The sequence below is a fragment of the Gorilla gorilla genome, chromosome 6 (genome assembly GCF_029281585.2).
Source record: "Gorilla gorilla gorilla isolate KB3781 chromosome 6, NHGRI_mGorGor1-v2.1_pri, whole genome shotgun sequence".
NCBI classification, from domain to species: Eukaryota; Metazoa; Chordata; class Mammalia; order Primates; family Hominidae; genus Gorilla; species Gorilla gorilla.
In genome coordinates, this window is record NC_073230.2 from 117,233,654 (window position 1) to 117,254,485 (window position 20,832).

A 20,832-nucleotide genomic window follows, 5' to 3' on the forward strand; every position below is an offset into this window, starting at 1 on the left:
GATGGTGGTGATGCTGGCACAAAGTGAATACACTTAATGCTACAGAACTATACACTTAAGTGTTCCAGCTCTTTCAGAATTTGTCTAGCAGGTTTTCTGGTTTTCATTAGAAAACCCCCCACACAAAGAAAAATTAAAAATAAATAAAAATGAAAGCTATACTTAAAAATGGTTAAAACGATAAATTATGTATATTATGTTATGTATATTTTACCACAATAAAGATCAAACAGCTACCAGCAAGAAGTGGACTTTTAAAAATTACGGTTTCCAAATGTAACATAAAACATATACTTAAAGATTTACATCTCCATACTTTCAGTAACAGGCAAATATGCTAGAAAAGAGGCTCTTAAAAGGAAAAAATAGTCTTCTGCTAGGACATGATGGATGATATTCGTTCAAAACACACTCCTACACTGTGCCCACACTTTCTCTTCCATTTAGGAAGGTATATTAGAACCTAACAAAGTGACCAGGCACGGTGGCTCACACCTGTAATCCCAGCACTTTGGGAGGCTGACGCGGGCAGATCACTTGAGATCAGGAGTTTGAGACCAGCCTAGCCAACATGGTGAAACTCTCTACTAAAAATACAAAATTAGCCAGGCATGGTGGCACATACCTGTAATCCCAACTACTTGGGAGGCCGAGGCAGGAGAATTGCTTGAACCTGGGAGGCAGAGGTTGCAGTAAGCCAAGATTGTGCCATTGTACTCCAGCCTGGGCGACAACAGTGAGACTCCACGTCAAAAAAAAAAAGAACCTAACAAAGTGACCGTGAGATTACCATAGGGTAACCTCAAGTTCTTATACCCCATTTACTTTTTGATTAAGTAATTTAGAAACTCTGGTATTTTATTACTGTTAAAACTTCTTGGGAGACAACTCACACTGATCCTGGCATAACACATGCTGAAAACTGTTGGGCTGAGGTCACATGGAGCATAAACTAGCAAGCAAAATTTAGCATAAACATAAGTCACTTCAGAGAGTTCAGCCACACTAGATGAACAAATGAAGTGATTGATTTTATCCCCTCAAGTAAGACTTATGAGCAAAAAGGGAAAAAGCTAAAAATGTCTTGGTACTAATTTTAACTGTATGTAATGGAAACCTCATTTCCTATTCTAAATATATAATTCTGATCTTATCAATCATCTCAGAACAGAGTAACATATCTGGATCTAAAATTACTCAAGAAGGCATTTATGCCCTCCTGTGAGTATTATTTTCTTGAAGAGTGAATTTCACCACTGTTTTTAAAGTATCACATGGTCTTTTATAAAGTCTAGTAGGAATCAAAGTTGTATATTGAGTAGAATTTCTTTATTCACATTCCAATTTTTGTAAAAGATGAGATCCACATTATCTGCCATTAATTTAAGTAAAAACAACAGCAACTATTGGGGCAGTAACTGCTCTTTGCTGAACACACACACTCCTAAAGTAGGGATTAGTGCAGGCTCACCATCATTTATCCAAAAGCTCTGAAAAATGCAAGTTTTGATGACAAACCTGACCAGTTGACGATCTTTATTTATCCCACTAAGTGTAAATGTTTGTACGTTTTACTGAAGAGTTACTAATATGTTTGATCATAGGGTACTGTTCTAGACCCCACTGGGGGTTTTATAAAACATTTATATATGTTATACATATTTTTATATATTTATATACATAGCACCCTATTTTTAGAATTTTGATTTTAGAAAGGTAACATATATATATCACTTTGATTATATATATTTATATATCGTGTTATCTTTCAAAAATAAAAATACTAAAAATAATCCAGAATTCTATTTTTTTCTTTATTATTATTATACTTTAAGTTCTAGGGTACATGTGCACAATATACAGACTTGTTACATAGGTATATATGTGCCATGTTGGTTTGCTGCACCTATCAACTCATCATTTAAGTATTTCTCCTAACGCTATCACTCCCCCAGCCCTCCACCTGCCAACAGGCCCTGGTGTGTGATATTCCTCTCCCTGTGTCCATGTGTCCTCATTGTTCAACTCCCACTTATGAGTAAGAACATGTGGTGTTTGCTTTTCTGTCTTTGTGATATTTTGCTGAGAATGATGGTTTCCAGCTTCATCCATGTCCCTACAAAGGACATGAACTCATCCTTTTTTATGGCTGCATAGCATTCCATGGTATACATGTGCCATATTTTCTTTATCCAGTCTATTATTGATGGGCATTTGGGTTGGTTCCAAGTCTTTGCTATTGTGAATAGTGCCGCAATAAACAAAAGTGTACATGTGTCTTTATAGTAGCATGATTTATAATCCTTTGGGTATACACTCAGTAATGGGATGGCTGGGTCAAATGGTATTTCTAGTTCTAGATCCTTGAGGAATCACCACACTGTCTTCCACAATGGTTGAACCAGTTTACAGTCCCACCAACAGTGTAAAAGCGTTCCTATTTCTCTACATCCTCTCCAGAATCTGTTGTTTCCTGACTTTTTAATGATCGCCCTTCTAACTGGTGTGAGATGGTATCTCATTGTGGTTTTGATTTGCATTTCTCTGATGACCAGTGATGATGAGCTTTTTTTCATATGTCTGTTGGCTGCATAAATGTCTTCTTTTGAAAAGTGTCCATTCATACCTTTGCCCACTTTTTATGTGGTTGTTTTTTTCTTGTAAATTTGTTTAAGATCTTTGTAGATTCTGGATATTAGCCCTTTGTCAGATGAGTAGATTGCAAAAATTTTCTCCCGTTCTGTAGGTTGCCTGTTCACTCTGATGATAGTTTCTTTTGCTGTGCAGAAGCTCTTTAGTTTAATTAGATCCCATTTGTCTATTTTGGCTGTTGTTGCCATTGCTTTTGGTGTTTTAGTTATGAAGTCTTTGCCCATGCCTATGTCCTAAATGGTATTGCCTAGGTTTTCTTCTAGGGTTTTTATGGGTTTGGGCCTAACATTTAAGTCTTTAATCTATCTTCAGTTAATTTTTGTCTAAGATGTAAGAAAGGGATCTAGTTTCAACTTCTACATATGGCTAGCCAGTTTTCCCAGCACCATTTATTAAATAGGGAATCCTTTCCCCATTGCTTGTTTTTCTCAGGTTTGTCAAAGATTCGATGGTGGTAGATGTGTGGTGTTATTTCTGAGGTCTCTGTTCTGTTCCATTGGTCTATATCTCTGTTTTGATACCAGTACCACACTGTTTTGGTTACTGTAGCCTTGTAGTGTAGTTTGAAGTCAGGTAGCGTGATGCCTCCAGCTTTGCTCTTTTTGCTTAGGATTGTCTTGGCTACGTGGGCTCTTTTTTGTTCCATATGAAATTTAAAGTAGTTTTTTCCAATTCTGTGAAGAAAGTCAGTGTTAGTTTGATAGGGATAGCATTCAATCTACAAATTACCTTAGGCAGTATGGCCATTTTCAGGATATTGATTCCTCCTATCCATGAGCATGGAATGTTCTTCCATTTGTTTGTGTCCTCTTTTATTTCATTGAGGAGTGGTTTGTAGTTCTCCTTGAAGAGGTCCTTCACTACCCTTGTAAGTTGGATTCCTAGGTATTTTATTCTCTTTGTAGTAATTGTGAATGGGAGTTCATTCATGATTTGGCTCTCTGTTTGTCTGTTATTGGTGTATAGGAATGCTTGTGGTTTTTGCACATTGATTTTGTATCCTGAGACTTTGCTGAAGTTGCTTATCAGCTTAAGGAGATTTTGGGCTCAGATGATGGGGTTTTCTAAATATACAATCACGTCATCTGCAAACAAAGACAATTTGACTTCCTCTTTTCCTAATTGAATATGCTTTATTTCTTTCTCTTGCTTGATTGTCCTGGCCAGAACTTCCAATACTATTTTGAATAGGAGTGGTGACAGACGGCATCCTTGTCTTGTGCTGGCTTTCAATGGGAATGCTTCCAGTTTTTGCCCATTCAGTATGACATTAGCTGTGGGTTTGTCATAAAGCTCTTATTATTTTGAGATACATTCCGTTAATACCGCATTTATTAAAAGTTTTTTAGCATGAAAGGCTGTTGGATATTGTTGAAGGCCTTTTCTGTATCTATTGAGATAATCATGTGGTTTTGGTCACTGGTTCTGTTTATGTGATGGATTACGTTTATTGATTTGCGTATGTTGAACCAGCCTTGCATCCCAGGGATGAAGCCAACTTGCTCGTGGTAGATAAGCTTTTTGATGTGCTGCTGCATTCGGTTTGCCAGTATTTTATTGAGGATTTTTGCATTGATATTCATCACGGATATTGGCCTAAAATTCTCTTTTTTTGTTGTGTCTCTGCCAGACTTTGGTATCAGGATGATGCTGGCCTCATAAAATGAGTTAGGGAGGATTCCCTCTTTTTCTACTGATCGGAATAGCTTCAGAAGGAATGGTACCAGCTCCTCTTTGTACTTCTGGTAGAATTCAGCTGGGAATCCATCTTGTCCTGGACTTTTTTGATTGGTAGGCTATTAATTATTGCCTCAATTTCAGAACCTGTTATTGGTCTATTCAGAGATTCAACTTCTTCCTGGTTTAGTCTTCAAAGAATGTATTTGTCCAGGAATTTATCCATTTCTTCTAGATTTTGTAGTTTATTTGTGTAGAGGTGTTTATAGTATTCTCTGATGGTAGTTTGTATTTCTGTGGGATCGATGGTGATATCCCCTTTATCATTTTATATTGCATCTATCTGATTCTTCTCTCTTTTCTTCTTTATTAGTCTTGCAGGCGGTCTCTAAATTTTGTTGATCTTTTCAAAAAGCCAGCTCCTGGATTCATTGATTTTTTGAAGGGTTTTTCATGTCTCTATCTCCTTCAGTTCTGCTCTGATCTTAGTTATTTATTGTCTTCTGCTAGCTTTTGAATTTGTTTGCTCTTGCTTCTCTAGTTCTTTTAATTGTGATGTTAGGGTGTCGATTTTAGATCTTTCCTGCTTTCTCTTGTGGGCATTTAGTGCTATAAATTTCCCTCTACACACTGCTTTAAATGTGTCCCAGAGATTCTGGTACATCGTGTCTTTGTTCTCATTGGTTTCAAAGAACATCTTTATTTCTGCCTTTACTTCGTCATTTACCCAGTAGTCATTCAAGTGCAGGTTGTTCAGTTTCCATGTAGTTGTGCGGTTTTGAGTGAGTTTCTTAATCCTGAGTTCTAATTTGATTGCACTGTGGTCTGAGAGGCAGTTTGTGTGATTTCTTTTCTTTTACATTTGCTGAGGAGTGTTTTACTTCCAATTACGTGGTCAATTTTAGAATAAGTGTGATGTGGTGCTGAGAAGAATGTATATTCTGTTGATTTGGGGTGGAGAGTTCTGTAGATGTCTATTAGGTCTGGTTGTTCCAGAGTTGAGTTCAAGTCCTGGATATCCTTGTTAATTTTCTCTCCTGTTGATCTGTCTAATATTCACAGTGGGGTGTTAAAGTCTCCCATTATTACTGTGTGGGAGTCTAAGTCTCTTTGTAGGTCTTTAAGAACTTGCTTTATGAATCTGGGTGCTTCTGTATTGGGTGCATATATATTCAGGATAGTTAACTCTTCTTGTTGCATTGATCCCTTTACCATTATGTAATGGCCTTCTTTGTCTCTTTTGATCTTTGTTGTTTTAAAGTCTGTTTTATCAGAGACTAAGATTGCAACCCCTGCTTTTTTTTTTGCTTTCCATTTGCTTGGTAGATCTTCCTCCATCCCTTTATTTTGAGCCTATGTGTGTCTTTGCACATGAGGTGGGTCTCCTGAATACTGCACAATTATGGGTCTTGACTCTTTATCCAGTTTGCCAGTCTGTGTCTTTTAATTTGGGCATTTAGCCCATTTACATTTAAGGTTAATATTGTTAGGTGTGAATTTGATCCTGTCATTATGGTGCTAGCTGATTATTTTGCCCATTAATTGATGCAGTTTCTTCATAGCGTTGATGGTCTTTACAATTTGTCATGCTTTTGCAGTGGCTGGTACTGGTTGTTCATTTCCATGTTTAGTGCTTCCTTCAGGAGCTCTTGTAAGGCAGGCCTGGTGGTGACAAAATCTCTCAGCATTTGCTTGTCTGTAAAGGATTTTATTTCTCCTTCACTTATGAAGCTTAGTTTGGCTGGATATGAAATTCTGGGTTGAAAATTCTTTTCTTTAAGAATGTTGAATATTGGCCCCACTCTCTTCTGGCTTGTAGGGTTTCTGCAGAGAGATCCGCTGTTAGTCTGATGGACTTCCCTTCGTGGGTAACCCGACCTTTTTCTCTGGCTGCCCTTAACATTTTTTCCTTCATTTCAACCTTGGTGAATCTGACAACTATGTGTCTTGGGGTTGCTCTTCTCGAGGTGTATCTTTGTGGTGTTCTCTGTATTTCCTGAATTTGAATGTTGGCCTACCTTGCTAGGTTGGGGAAGTTCTCCTGGATAATACCCTGAAAAGTGTTTTCTAACTTGGTTCCATTCTCCCTGTCACTTTCAGGTATACCAATCAAATGTAGATTTGGTATTTTCACATAGTCCCATATTTCTTGGAGGCTTTGTTCATTTCTTTTCACTCTTTTTTCTCTAATCTTGTCTTCTCGCTTTATTTCATTAATTTGATCTTCAATCACTGATATCCTTTCTTCTGCTTGATCGAATAGGCTATTGAAGCTTGTGTATGCTTCTCAAAGTTCTTGTAATGTGGTTTTCAGCTCCATCAGGTCATTTAAGGTCTTCTCTACACTGGTTATTCTAGTTAGCCATTCATCTAAGCTTTTTTCAAGGTTTTTACCTTCTTTGTGATGGGTTAGAACATGCTTCTTTAGCTCGGAGAAGTGTGTTACTACCAACCTTCTGAAGCCTACTTCTGTCAACTCGTCAAACTCATTCTCTATCCAGTTTTGTTCCCTTGCTGGTGAGGAGTTATGTTCCTTTGGAGGAGAAGAGGCCTTCTGGTTTTTGGAATCTTCAGCCTTTCTGCTCTGGTTTCTCCTCATCTTTGTGGTTTTATCTATCTTTGGTCTTTGATGTTGGTGACCTAGAGATGGGGTTTTGGTGTAGATGTCCTTTTCGTTGATGTTGATGCTATTCCTTCCTGTTTGTTAGTTTTCCCTCTAACAGGCCCCTCCGCTGCAGGTCTGTTGGAGTTTGCTGGAGGTCCACTCCAGACCCTGTTTGCCTGAGTATCACCAGCGAAGGCTGCTGAACAGCAAGTATTGCTGCCTGATCCTTCCTCTGGAAGCTTCATCTCAGAGGGGCACCCACCTCGATGAGGTGTTTGTCAGTCCCTACTGGGAGGTGTCTCCCAGACAGGCTACACAGGGGTCAGGGACCCACTTGAGAAGGCAGTCTGTCCATTATCGGATCTCAAATGCAGTGCTGGGAGAACCACTGCTCTCTTCAGAGCTGTCAGGCAGGGACGTTTAAGTCTGCAGAAGTCACCTGCTGCCTTTTGTTCAGATATGCCCTGCCCTAGAGGTGGTATCTAGAGAGGCAGTAAGCCTTGCTGAGCTGAAGTGGGTTCCGCCCAGTTTGAGCTTCCCTGCCACTTTGTTTACATGGTGAGCACAGAACCAGCTACTCAAGCCTCAGCAACGGCGGACGCCCCTCCCCCCACCAAGCTCCAGGGTCCCAGGTCCATCTCAGGCTGCTGCACTAGCAGTGAGCAATGCTCCGTGGGCGTGGGACCTGCCACACCAGGCACAGGAGGTAATCTCCTGGTCTGCTGGCTGTGAAGACCACAGGAAAAGCACAGTATTTGGGCAGGAGTGTACCGTTCCTCCAGATACAGTCACTCGCAGCTTCCCTTGGCTAGGAAAGGGAAATCCCCCTGACCTCTTGTGCTTCCCCAGTGAGGCGATGCCCCACCCTGCTTTGGCTCGCCCTCCATGGGCTGCACCCACTGTCCAACCAGTCCCAGTGAGATGAACCAGGTACCTCAGTTGGAAATGCAGAATGCAGAAATCATCGTCTTCTGCGTCGATCTTGCTGGGAGCTGTAGACCAGATCTGTTCCTATTCGGCCATCTTGGAAGTGACTCCAATAATCCTGAATTCTAAAACTCTTCTTCCAGAAAAGGAATAATGAACTTGGACTCCCGTTTTACAGATGAAAAAACTGAGGCTTGAAGAGTGGCAGTGTCTTGCCAAGGCCCATATAGAAAGTAAGAGGCCAAGCCACTGAAAGAAGGTTGTCTGCTTAGAAGGCACTCTTTCCATTATACCAGGTGACGAGAAAACACACCCAGATAAAGACTATATGGTAAGAGATGAGTTATTTGGTGTTAATCTGAGTAGGTTTCCTGGCATAAGTGTAGCATGACTAAAATCGCTGGAAAGTCTCTGATTATATGAATATGATAGTGGCAGATTTTTCCTTGAGATTAATAATAGTTTTATCAATTTTATTTCCTTTGTTTTTATTTCCTGTTGGTGAAAATATTTGACATTTTTACATATTCACAAATCTAACAGAACCCTGTTCTGTGTTTCATAATTGTTGTAGTTTGTTTCATGTGCCTTTAAACACTGATATTCTCAAAGTACAAAATATATGCATAAATACAGAAAACTATATATTTTCTGTCTGGAAGTTTGGGAATTGGGGAGATTTATGCCCTCACCCACAGTGTGACTTATGCAACACTGTTTTTTTTTGGTTGTTGTTTGTTTGTTTTTTGAGACAGGATCTTGCTCCGTTACCCAGGCTGGAGTGCAGTGGTGCGATAATAGCTCACTGTAGCCTTGACCTGCCGCCTTCCCCCATCCCCCCTGCCCTCCCCACCCACCCCACCCCTGGGCTCAAAGAATCCTCTCGCCTCTGCCTCCCAAGTAGCTGGCACTACAACCATGTGCTACCACAGCCAACTGATTTTTTTTTTTCCAATTTTTGACAGAAGTCTCACTATGTTGCCCAGGCCAGTCTCAAACTCCTGAGCAAGTGATCCTCCCATCTCAGCCTCCTAAAGTGCTGAGAAAACAGGCATGAGCCACCATGCCCAGCCTGCAACACCATCTTTATGCTGCTTAAAGGAGGAGAGTATTATTTGTAATTTAACAGCTACATAAATGTGGGCGGAGTGTTTTAAAGAGGAGTCTGAGCATCAATGCAGAATGGACACTGGTGTCCCACATGTTCAGCTGCACACTCCGCTTCAGCAGCCTGGTCCAACATTCACCATCAAAAACAAGTCTTAGGTCTCTCCAGGTAATTTTTGTATCCAAACCATTTAATAGTGAATACAATGAAAGCCCAGAATGAAAAGACACCAACAGAATCCTGTAGGTTAAAAGCTGGCCTGATCTCAACATCAGTAGGTTCACAGTTATTTTGTTTGGTAGCTCAAAATAAAATTATTCTTCCCAACGGGCGAATGAACTTAGAAGCTCTAGCAATTCTGGTTCCTTTCACCAGAACAAGCTGCAATCTGCAATAAACAGGAAGAGGCTTCATATGTGAGGTAAAAGCCTCTCTTACTCCCTCTCTGCCAAGGACGATTGCCAATGCAGTTTTGATGAGTAAATAAAGAATTACTGGATGGCCAAGAACTACCACCCTAAGCATATCCAGCAGTCAGCCCATGCTATTCATCTGTGCTACAACTACCTTTAAAAAGAATGACTGAACTCACAGAATGGTAAGAGTTGGAATGGAGACCTCCCACTGGACAACAATGAAAGATGAAACCCTAAATATATCTGAAGTGAATTTTTCATTGAACTGTCTCAAAAATCATGATGAGATTAACCTAGAACTCTCATATTTAGTTTCTTTGGTGCTACTGAAAATAGTTTGACCGTTGTCCATTTTTAACTGGACTGGGGGAAATAACAATGTTATTGTATTTTACATAATGAAATAAAGGATCTGGCAACACAGCGCAGCTGTTATAAAGAAGACACAAATGCCACCTTAATATGATTTCTTAAATATATAATAAGCTGGGTTTTAGTCTGGGTCTGTATGCTCACTAATATCAAGTAAAAAAAAAATGAATTATCTTCTGCATGAAGACAGGGAAGGTAGACAGGGAGGCAATGGCCTATTATGCTAAAAGCTCTTAAAAGTCAGGAAGGTATTCAATATATTTAAAAATTAAATGATGAAAAACCTGTTCTGAAGTCCCAACAGTTTTTAGATATGGGTTCCTTTTGTAAAGGAAATAATCTGCTGTCTGCTCTTTGGTATAACACAATAAATATAATAATTACTTCATATAACAGCTTAAATTATTTTAGATAAATTGCTTTTGAATGACTGTATTTGTTTCCATTTTTAAATATCTATAAAATTATAAAATATAAATCTACCTTTTCCTCTTAACCTGATGAAATGAGCAAAATTCAATACCTGAGTAATTTCTTGTCTTCAGTTATATACTTGTTTACATATATAACATGAACTTTAAATATAATAACCTAACTACACACTTTATAAATGCCTTTACTTTTATTTTAATATATTCTTTTTTAATCCCAACACTGTGGGCAATAAAAAAACGAATGATGAGCATTATCAAAAAGTTCCGAGTATAGTAGGGGAGATAACAGGAGACTGTGCCATAAATTACTAAAATACAAGGAATAAAGGGATAAATGGTACAGGAAGGCATGACGTGCTATGAGAGTTCAGAGAAAAGGAAGCTATCTTGAGATTATGAATCAAAAAGGTTTCATGGCATAGGAAATATGTGAATTGGATCTTGGCAAAAATTTGAAAGGATGGCAGAGGGGTCTAGCTGGCTGCCCAGGAGCTAAGGGAGGGGTTATACACTTGGACCCACCAGAAAGGCAGGGTAAAGCCCCAGTGGCAGTTGGGAGGTGGGGTGTGGGGAATGGAGGGTCTCCAGGGAACTCAGAGCTATCAGCATGAGATGGCTGCCAAGCTTGGGGCTTCTCTGACCATGCCAGCAGGCTTGAGCTGGGGAAGGGGCAAAGCCTTGGCTGTGAACACAGTTCAAAGTTTTGATGGGCAAACTGGATGTAATAATAACCAAACTGGGAGTGTTTCAGGAATTCAAATATTTGGAAGATTTTTGATTAAACACAATTGGGTGAATTAAGTGTCTGAGATTTCTTCCAGGAGCAGAACTGCCCCACAGAGCAGAAGTGTAGGAGCAACTGTGGGAAAAATTAAAGTTGTTATGTCATTGCCCTCTGTGAGTCCTGTTTGACATAACAGTTACATAAATATGGAAATAGCTTAAATAACAAGCAGCCATGTATGATCACTTATTTAGTACTTCTGGATGTACCCATCTCTTTATAAAGAGTACACAAACTTAGTAGTATAACAAAGTACAGTATAAAGAACAAAAGATATTATTATACCATTTCTAATGAAAGGACTAAAATTAAGATTTCCAACAGAGAATGTAAGCAGGAAACCACTGTTAGGATTTCTCCTGTAAAACACAAGTTGGAGCACTTTACTAATGTCTGGGATGAGCTGATGGATACCTCAGTGCTTATCTCTCTTTCTCTTTCATTTCTCTTTAAAGAAAGAAATCTATACACATTTTCCTTCTGGAGACATGATTACTAGAAACATATAACACTGGGGCAGTAGCACTCATCTACCTATTTTTTTAAAAGAAATTTTTGCTTACCTGGAACTTGCTAAGAATAAAGTTAACATGCTTTTTTTTTCTTTTTGGTACTTGGAACAATGTTAATGTGCCTCAAAATTTTAGTGTAAAATCGAATGTATTTTCTATCAAGCTAGACATTTTTATATATTCAAGGTTTTGTTGTTTTCTGGCAACTGGCCAAAGCAACCCATTTATAAAAGAAATTGGTATTTCTCTCCTGGCAGAGATAAGAGCTCTGTCAGTCATCCTTTGCGGATTGTTCTCTCATGAATTGGGGGCACAGGGAGAAAAAGAGAGAATACATGACAGTTAAAAACAAATTTATAACTACATACACATCTCAATGTAGAAACAATTAGTCATCACTAGTAAAAGACGCGACCTTCAAATGCAAGTGAACTTGAAAAACAGTAGTTCTCAAACTCTACTGCACACTAGAGCCGCCTGGGGAGATTTGAAGACTCCCAGTGCCCAGGCCACAGGCCCTATCAATTAAATCAGAAGTTCTGGGGGTGGGACCTGGGCACCAGGGTTTCTAAAACTCCCTAGATGATTCTAATATGCAGCCTACTTTAAAAACCAGTGTTTAAAAATGCTTCTCTGTTCCCTACTCTCTAAGTATACTGACTTTCTGTAATCAAAGTTAAAAGTGTCTATGAAAATGAACAAACAATGTAAGAATGTTGTGAGAAAGTCAGCTATACTGATTTCATATCACACATCATTAAGTTTCTAAGAGCTAAATTTTGGTGGTGGGAAGTTGGTTTTAGAATTCTTCAGATTGTTAGTGAAAGACTATTACATAACTGTCTTTAGTATGACCTAACAGTTGAATTTCAAAGTATTCTGCAAATATGATTTGTGTCCTTTGCAACTGAGCAGAAAGTACAATTACATGAGTGATCATAATATTTGGTAGAAAGTGATTTGTGTCACAGAGATGTACAGAAAAATTGCTATGATTGTCAAGGAAAGGGAGAGATGAATGCCATATTAGTCACAATTGAAGGTGATGCCATCTGATGTGGACTTTGAAGCACTTGTCCCAGGAAAGGAAAAGGAGCACGAGATGCGAATGAGGGGCACACGTGGGAAACAGAATGGTTCAATTCGACAGATGTCAGGAGTAAAAGGAGATAGGTTTGGAAAAGGCTGGATCACTTCCAGGAGGGTCCTGAATGTCTAAGTCTGAGGCTCCTGGAACAGAGAATGATATTATCTACCGTGGTCTCACTTGGCTTTTCTGCAGTGTGTGGCACTGTTGACCCCTTGCTACCTTCTTTTCAGTGTTCCACTCCCTTTGGTTCCACAATCTTCCTTCACATTTTAGCTCTTGAATGTCCCTTTTCCAGCTCCCCTTACAATTCTCTTACTCCATTCACCCTGTACATGTCCCTCATTTCCAAATTCCTGTTTTGTTTTGTTTTTTTGAGATGGAGTCTCACTCTGTTGCCCAGGCTGGAGTGCAGTGGTGCGATCTTGGCTCACTGCAACCTCTGCCTCCTGGGTTCAAGTGATTATCTTGCCTCGGCCTCCTGAGTAGCTGGATTACAGGCACACACCACCAAACCTGGCTAATATTTTCTATTTTTTAGTAGAGATGGGGTTTCACTATGTTGGCCAGGGTGGTCTCAAACTCCTGACCTCAGGTGATCCACCTGCCTCAGCCTCCCAAAGTGCTGGGATTACAGGTGTAAGCCATTATGCCCAGCCTCTCATTTCCAAATTATATCACATTTCTTAAATGTCTCTTGTCCGAAAATTCTATTCTACTTTGTCTTTGTTGTTCCTACTATAAACATCTGATGTTTGAACTACTCTCATGTGCTTGGACTCCAAGCTGAAACCTAAGTCATCCACACTCCTGTCTCCTCCTTCTCCCTCACCGCCTTAAGAAGTCACCCAGTTCAGGTGAGTCTCTCTTCTCAACCTCTTTTACTTTCTTTATTTAGGTGTTGCAGGCCAGACTTGGATACCCTAAAAAGCTCTAACAAGGTTTTCTGCCTCCAGAGTCAGTACTCTCCAGTCCATTCTCCACACAGCTTCCAGAGCATCTTTACAAAACCTTAATCACATGACTCCTCTGCTCAGGGCCCTGCGGTTCCCAAGTTAATGTTCAGACTTCCTACTTAGCACATAAGGTCCCTTATGATTTGACACTTGCTCACTTCTGTGTGGCTCACACCCGTCCCCTTCTCATTCTTTAAGTCTCCATCCTCTCCCTGGAAGCTTTTTGAGACTCCCTGCTCTGAGACAGATGTTCTTCCTCTGTGCCCAACTCAAAGCTTATACGGAACTGCAACTGTTAGTTTACTTGTCTGTCCCCAGGAAGTGATTTTCACTCACATAGACATACATTAGAAACCCACCCTACTTCACTACACTTGTTTACAAGTCTGTCTCCCCTGGGAGCCTGTAAGCACCTCGCTGGGGAGGGCAGGACACACTTCTTGTTCTGCTTTGTGCTGCACGCACTTAGCACAGCTCCTGGCACATAATTAGCACTCCAGCAAATGAATGACTAATCAGAGTTGTGGGTAGAAGGGCTCATTCACCTACTCCTTGAATGACTGAAGCAGCAATGTGAACAACAGACGGGTGAGACTTTGAGAGAGGAGAGGAATTAGATGCTATTACGAAAAGTCAGGAGCACCAGTGCAATTGATGGACAGTGTTCTCTTATTAAATCCATTGGCTTGTCTAGCTAAACCATCTGAGCTCTAAGTCCACCCAGTGGCTTTATTCCTCAGTCTCCTCCCTCAGTCTCAGTCACTGAATAACAGATTGTGTCATGTCTTCCACAAGCCTGCAAGAACAACAACAAAAAGACCTTCCACCCTTTCCTATTCACTCACTTCCATTCCTTTAGGGCAAAATACTATACCACTAATCCTCACAGGAATAGCTGTTTGTATTTAATTGAAGAACAATATGCATTTATTCACAAATACAGGTACTGGCTCTATCAGGGGGTACTATCAGGGAATATGTGATTGGTTTCAACCTGTTTTGAAAAAAAGCTTTACAATAGTTTTCAAAATGGATATTTGATCTGGTCAGTCTTAGTCCTAAAGAGAAACAACAGAATTCCCAGTTTGCTCAGAGGAGACAATGGATTTCCCAAGGATAACAGACTAACTAGGGTAGGGGGAAGGATTCAGGTCCAAACTGTTAATGGGGCTTGTTTCAGTGAAACCTTACTAGACCAGTCTCTCCAGACTAGTGTCTTGATTGCTTCAGAGACAGAATTGTCTAAAAGCATTGGGAAGCTAGAAACAAAACTCCTTTGGACAAAGTTATCATTCACTATATTTTGTCAGGAGTTAATGACATGATGAGAAGAGCAGAGAGATGGATTTTTGTCTGTGTGTGTATATAATTATATCAGAAACTCCACCATCTATCTCTTTGAAACCTCCCATCCACATAGTTACCTTAGGAAGCTCAATATGGATTCTAGCCCTGCTACTACAGCTTCTACCACAAAACTCTCCTTTCAGAGCTAGCTTCAAAACCAAATTAAAATGCACATATGTTTCATTCCTTCAGAATAGTAGTCAGCAAACAGTTTCTGGAAAGGGTGAAAAACATATGTATGGCTTACAGTAGGCTTTGTAAGCCTTATAGTTTCTGTTGAAACTACTTTGTCATTACCACATGAAGGCAGCCATAGGATTAAACAAATGCATATGGCTGTGTTCCAGTAAAACTTTATTTATGGTCACAGAAATTTTAATTTCATGTAATTTTTCACATCATGAAATATTATTCCTTTTTTCTTTTTCAACAATTTAAAAACATAAAAAAATTTATGGCTCAAAATAGGAAAAGGGACAGGTGTGGCCAGCAGCAGTAGTTTGCAATCCACTGTGTAGAGCAGTATTTATAAGCCTTATCCACTAGCATGGTGTTGGTCGTGAATGACCTTTTCAGAAATTAAGTGCATCCTCAATAAATGAAAATGATGATAGAGATTCAGTGAAATGATTCCTTTATGTAGAATAATACTCACTGGAATGAATAAATAAAAATAAAAAGGAGAACAAGTAAGAGTAGGGGAAGAAGAAAGCGGAAAAAAAAGGAAGGAGGTGCAAGAAAAGGAATAGAAGGAGAAAAGAAAAAAAGATTTGATGTGGAAAAGGAAGTATTTATTGAATGATTAACATGTATCAGCCATTCTTCTAAGTACTTTCTGTACCTTACTTTATTTAATCCTCCCAAATCCTGTGAAGTAAGTGTTTCCCCTCCCATTTTGCAGACACAGCTATTACGTGGAAGAACCATAATTCAGACACGATCAGGCACACTCAGGGTGGTATGGCCGTAGATAGAAGAACCATAATTCAAAGCCAGGTCTGTGTTACTCCATAGCCCACAGTTTTTCCATTCCACTTTAATGTCCGTAGAATGAGATATGATATTTTTATTATGTTTAGGCACATCTTACATAGTGAGGTTCCAGTATATTGAGTTTTTAAATCTTAAGAAATCCTAAACGGGTAATTTTTATAAGGCACGTGAAAGAGGTTTGTTTATTCAAGCTCTTCTAAGTATACTCTCTTGATCTTTGACAGTCAACAAAAATATACACTGGGGAAAGGACACTTTATTCAATAAATAGTGCTTGAAAATTGAAAAGCCATGTGCCGAAGAATCAAACTGGACCCCTATTTCTTACCATACACAAAAATTAACTCAAGATGGATTAAAGACTTAAATGTAAGACCTGAAACTATAAAAATGCTAGAAGAAGCTATAAAAATGAACTATAAAAATATATAACAATATATATAAACAACTATAAAATATGGAACAACTATAAAAATGCTAAGAAAAACTCTTCCGAACATTGGTTTAGTCAAAGAATTTATGACTAAGTCCTGAAAAGGAAATACAACAAAACAAAAATAGACAAATGGAACTTAATTAAACTAAAAAGCTTCTGCACAGCAAAAGAAATAATCAACAGAGTAAACAGACAACCTACAAAATGGGACAAAATATTTGTAAACAATGCATCCAACAAAGGCAAAACTGATCCAGAATCTATGAGGAACTCAAACAACTCATCAAGAAAAAACAAATAATCCCATTAAAAAGTGGGGAAAGAAGACGAATAGACATTTTGCAAAAGAAGACATATAAGTGGCCAACAAACATACAAAATAACGTTCAACATCACTAATCATAAAAATGAATATGAAAACCATTTGTGTCATGACAATAACAATGTCACCAATAACACATGAGATACCATCTAACACCCAGTCAGAATGGCTATTATTAAAAAGTCAAAAAACAACAGATGTTGGTGAGGATGTGGAAAAAAAAAAAGAAACGCTTATACACTGTTGGTGGGAATGTAAATTAGTACAGCTTCTGTGGAAAACAGTAAGGAGATTTTGCAAGGAACTAAAAATAGAACTACCCCTTGATCCTGTAATCCCATTACTAGATATCTACCCAAAGGAAAAAAGATTATTTTATCAAAAAGACACCTGTACTCATATATTTATCACAGCACTATTCATAATAGCAAAGTTATGGAATCAACCTAAGTGTCCATCAATGGATTGGATTTAAAAAATGTAGCGTATATACATGCACACATACGTATACACATAACCATGGAACACTACTCAGCCATAAAAAAGAATAAAATAATGTCTTTTGCAGCAGAATGGATTGAACTAGAGACCATTATCCTTAGTGAAATGACTCTGAAAACAGAAAGTCAAACAGCACATGTTCTTACTTTCAAGTAGGAGCTAAACAATGGATACGCAGGAATATACAAAGTGGAATAACAGACATTGAAGACTCCAAGAGGTGGGAGAGTGGGAGGGGGATGAGGGATGAAAAATTACCTTTTGGGTACGATGTTCACTATTGGGGTGATGCGTAACATTAAAAGCCCAGACTTTACCACTATGCAATATATCTGTGTAACACAACTGCATTTGTACCCCTAAATCCATAAAAATAAAAATTTTTAACAACTACATATATTGGCAATGGCTACTCAAAGGTATATGGAAAATGTACATCAGTGTAGTATTTTGAGAACTGTAAGTAAACTAATGTACATGCATCTTTATATGCCAATTCGTTTAGATTTAATAAGAAACTTATGTTTTAGCTCACTTCTCATCAATTCATACATTATTGCATACCCCTATCTTTATTTAACAGCATATTTTGTTGGAGACACAAATCCTTTCTCAGGTTGGTAGACAGTTTAAATTACATAAGAACCTGTCCCACTTCTATTTAAACGCTTCCTAGAATATATTAACAATTAGCAGGCGGGAGAGTTCTCCATTAGTCTTTCCAGTAACAGTAGTGAAAGTGTTTTCTCCCACCAAAAAGAAAACAGGTAACTAACCATATAGACCATCACTACTGAATTTGTTTGTGATTTTTATTTTTGAAGCAGGTATAATTTTCCTTCTTTGGAGGAGATATTATTCATTTCTTTGGCTAACGGTTATGATTTAGACCTTGGGTCTCTTTTATTACTTGCAATGGCTTTTCTATATTTTTATTTTTCTGAGGGTGGGGTAGGGGGTTGAAGATCAGCCTGACTGGAATAGCACATGAATTGAACGGGGCTGAAACTTCCCTGAAACAAAAGTTATCTAGGACTTGGAGCGATCACAGGATACAACTGTCTGTTTCAAATAGAAATGCAAAATAACCATTGGAAGAGTTGAAATAGTATGATCAAAGAATTCGGTATACCATTAAAAATCCTTTATACACTACCAACAGTATAAATAGAAAACACATAGATAAATTCTCTGCCTTTTAAGTGTAGTCATTTAGGTACTTGAAGCATGTTTGTAAGCCTTTTTTTTTTAAAGCTGACACAAAATTGTGTATATTTATCATGTACAACATGTTTTGAAATATATATTCATTGTGGAATGGCTAAATCAAGCAAATTAACATGTATTATCTCACATAGCTGTCATCGTGTGGTGAAAATACTTAAAATGTATTCTCTTAGTATTTTTCAAGAAAACTATATTGTTTTTAATTATAGTCATGATGTTGTACAACAGATCTCTTGAACTTGTTCCTCCCATCTAGCTAAAATTTTGTAAATTTTGACTAACATCTGTTTATAAGCTTTTTAAGGGCAGAATCTTTGACTCATCTTTCTCTTTTCAAGACTAGTAGTGTCATCAGTGTTGGGCACATGGGAGGCACTCAAGAAATGGTTGTTGAATTAAATGCCATCAATACCTATGTCACAGAAATTCAGGCTTTATTTAAAGCCTTATCTAGATTCCTCACTAGCAAGAATCTTGACTTGTAATAGAAAATTATTCTAACCCACTGGGTTCTGAACATGAGGTCTCCAGACCCCCAGCATCAGCATCAACTGGAAACTTGCTAAAAAGGCAAATTCTTTGGACCTACCCCAAGCCCACTGAATAGAAACTTTGGGGCTGGGGACTAGAATCTGTATTGCAGTGAATCCTTCAGGTGATTCTGATGCATACTAAGGTTTGAGAACAACTGTAATATAATAAAAAATGGTACTGTGAGTCTCCTTCTTTTCAAAAAAGAAGCCCATGAAGAGAAAGAGATTCCCTACTTTTGGAGCAAGCCTATGGTGTTACTAAATATAAACTTGGCAGGTTAAATAATAACTAGGCTTATACATTAATCTCATAAATTTCAAAGGCTGCATCTCAAAGCCAACAAAGGTCAACATTCAATGTTAGCTAAATCCAATAAATTTGTCAGTTAGAAAAATAATACTGTCATGAGACGTGCATCCTTTTTGCCTTTCCTAATCTTCTTGCATACTATGTGGGCATTACCAGTAGTCAAATTGAAAGAATAAGGACTAGGAAGACAAACTAAGGAGGAAAAAGCAGAAAGCAAAAAGGATCATCTGCCCTTAAAATGATGTGTTGGGTGCCGTATTTTCCCACTGCTGACCACCAGACTTCCTTGTCCTGAGCAAACATACTACTGTACTTGGTTTAACTCATTCAGATGGGAACAACACCATTCTTATCTGACACAAAAGCTAAAAACCATTTTCCTCAAACATTTAAAAAGGAATCATTTAGATCCTTAAAAAGTTGAATCAGCAACTCTCAGAGAAGGACAGAGCTGGGTCAACAGTACAGTACAAAGCAAGCATTTCTACTCTTTGTGATTACAACTATCTAAACATTTCTGACAGATTTCATGTGGTAATGTTTTTCTGAATGCCATTTTACAGAACTTAAGCAATAAAGAATTAAAGTTAAAACTTGAAAAAGATAATCAAAGAAAATGAACTGTAATCGTTTTTTAGAAGCTAAATTGCATCAACATTTGACTATCCATTATGTCTTTTGTCATTTCAGCATTATGTACTATCATTATCTATTCTTTCAGGGTTCTGAAAAGGCTTTAGAATCTGCTGATTGTCATCAACTCGCTACTGTAGCCTCAAAGCTCTGCAGCACTGCTGGACCATGGCAAATGTAAAAAAGATAGTTAACTATTGCAAATAGGGTTTCTGCTGCCAGATAAACAGCATTACAAAGCTGGAGTTAGAGTGCTCACATCTGGGCACTTTCAGAGAGAAATCTTTCAGAGAGAATGAACAAAACCACCTGGGATTAGTCACATTTCCAATGCGAAAACCGGCGAGTCCAGAATCTAGTCACTCAGTCGTTGACAGATAAAATATAGAAGATCAAAAGAAAAGGGCTGCATTTCTGGGCAACTCCTTCCTCCATATAACCTCAATCCAACACCAAATTAATTTACATAGCATGAGTGTTCTGAATTAAACATGCCATGGAAATATTTTATTATCTCCTGCATTTACTTTGGATAAATACTACTTAATTGGACTCCCTTCTGAGTAATTCAAAATGCACTATCTCAATGGGAAATAGAATTAGTTTCATTATGCAATTTATTTTTTAATTAAAAATAGCCAGCGAACAAGCAAATGCTTAGAGGTCATATGACTGATGCTGTATAATTAGAAAACCAGAGATTAATACAGTGTAATGACTGGCATAACAACATAGAAAAAGACAAGTTGATTTTAAAGAGTTTGTACTTTCTCAAATGTGTCTTTCTTGACAGGTAAGCATGAGTCAGGACTGGCTAACGATAGTTATCACTGACTGGTTTTTAAGTATATTTGTTATGTATGTATATACTTAATGCATCTAAACGAAGACAGTGATCAATGTTTCTTTTGACCATGCCTGAAACTAATATATCACCACAAATTCTTTAAGTTACAGAGAACAGGAGAGGAAGAGAGAGAGAAAGAGAAACAGAGTGACA

General features: G+C 38.2%; 1 protein-coding gene and 1 non-coding gene across 45 annotated transcripts in view; one reads left to right on the forward strand and one right to left on the reverse strand.

The window, feature by feature from the left end:
* The window catches only part of NRCAM (neuronal cell adhesion molecule), a 312,039-nt gene that overhangs the window by 122,852 nt on the left and 168,355 nt on the right, over nt 1-20,832 (reverse strand). The window lies entirely within an intron of this gene.
* LOC115935458 (U7 small nuclear RNA) lies at nt 58-119 on the forward strand. Its single transcript, XR_004071086.1, has one exon. It is a non-coding gene; the product is annotated as a U7 small nuclear RNA (small nuclear RNA).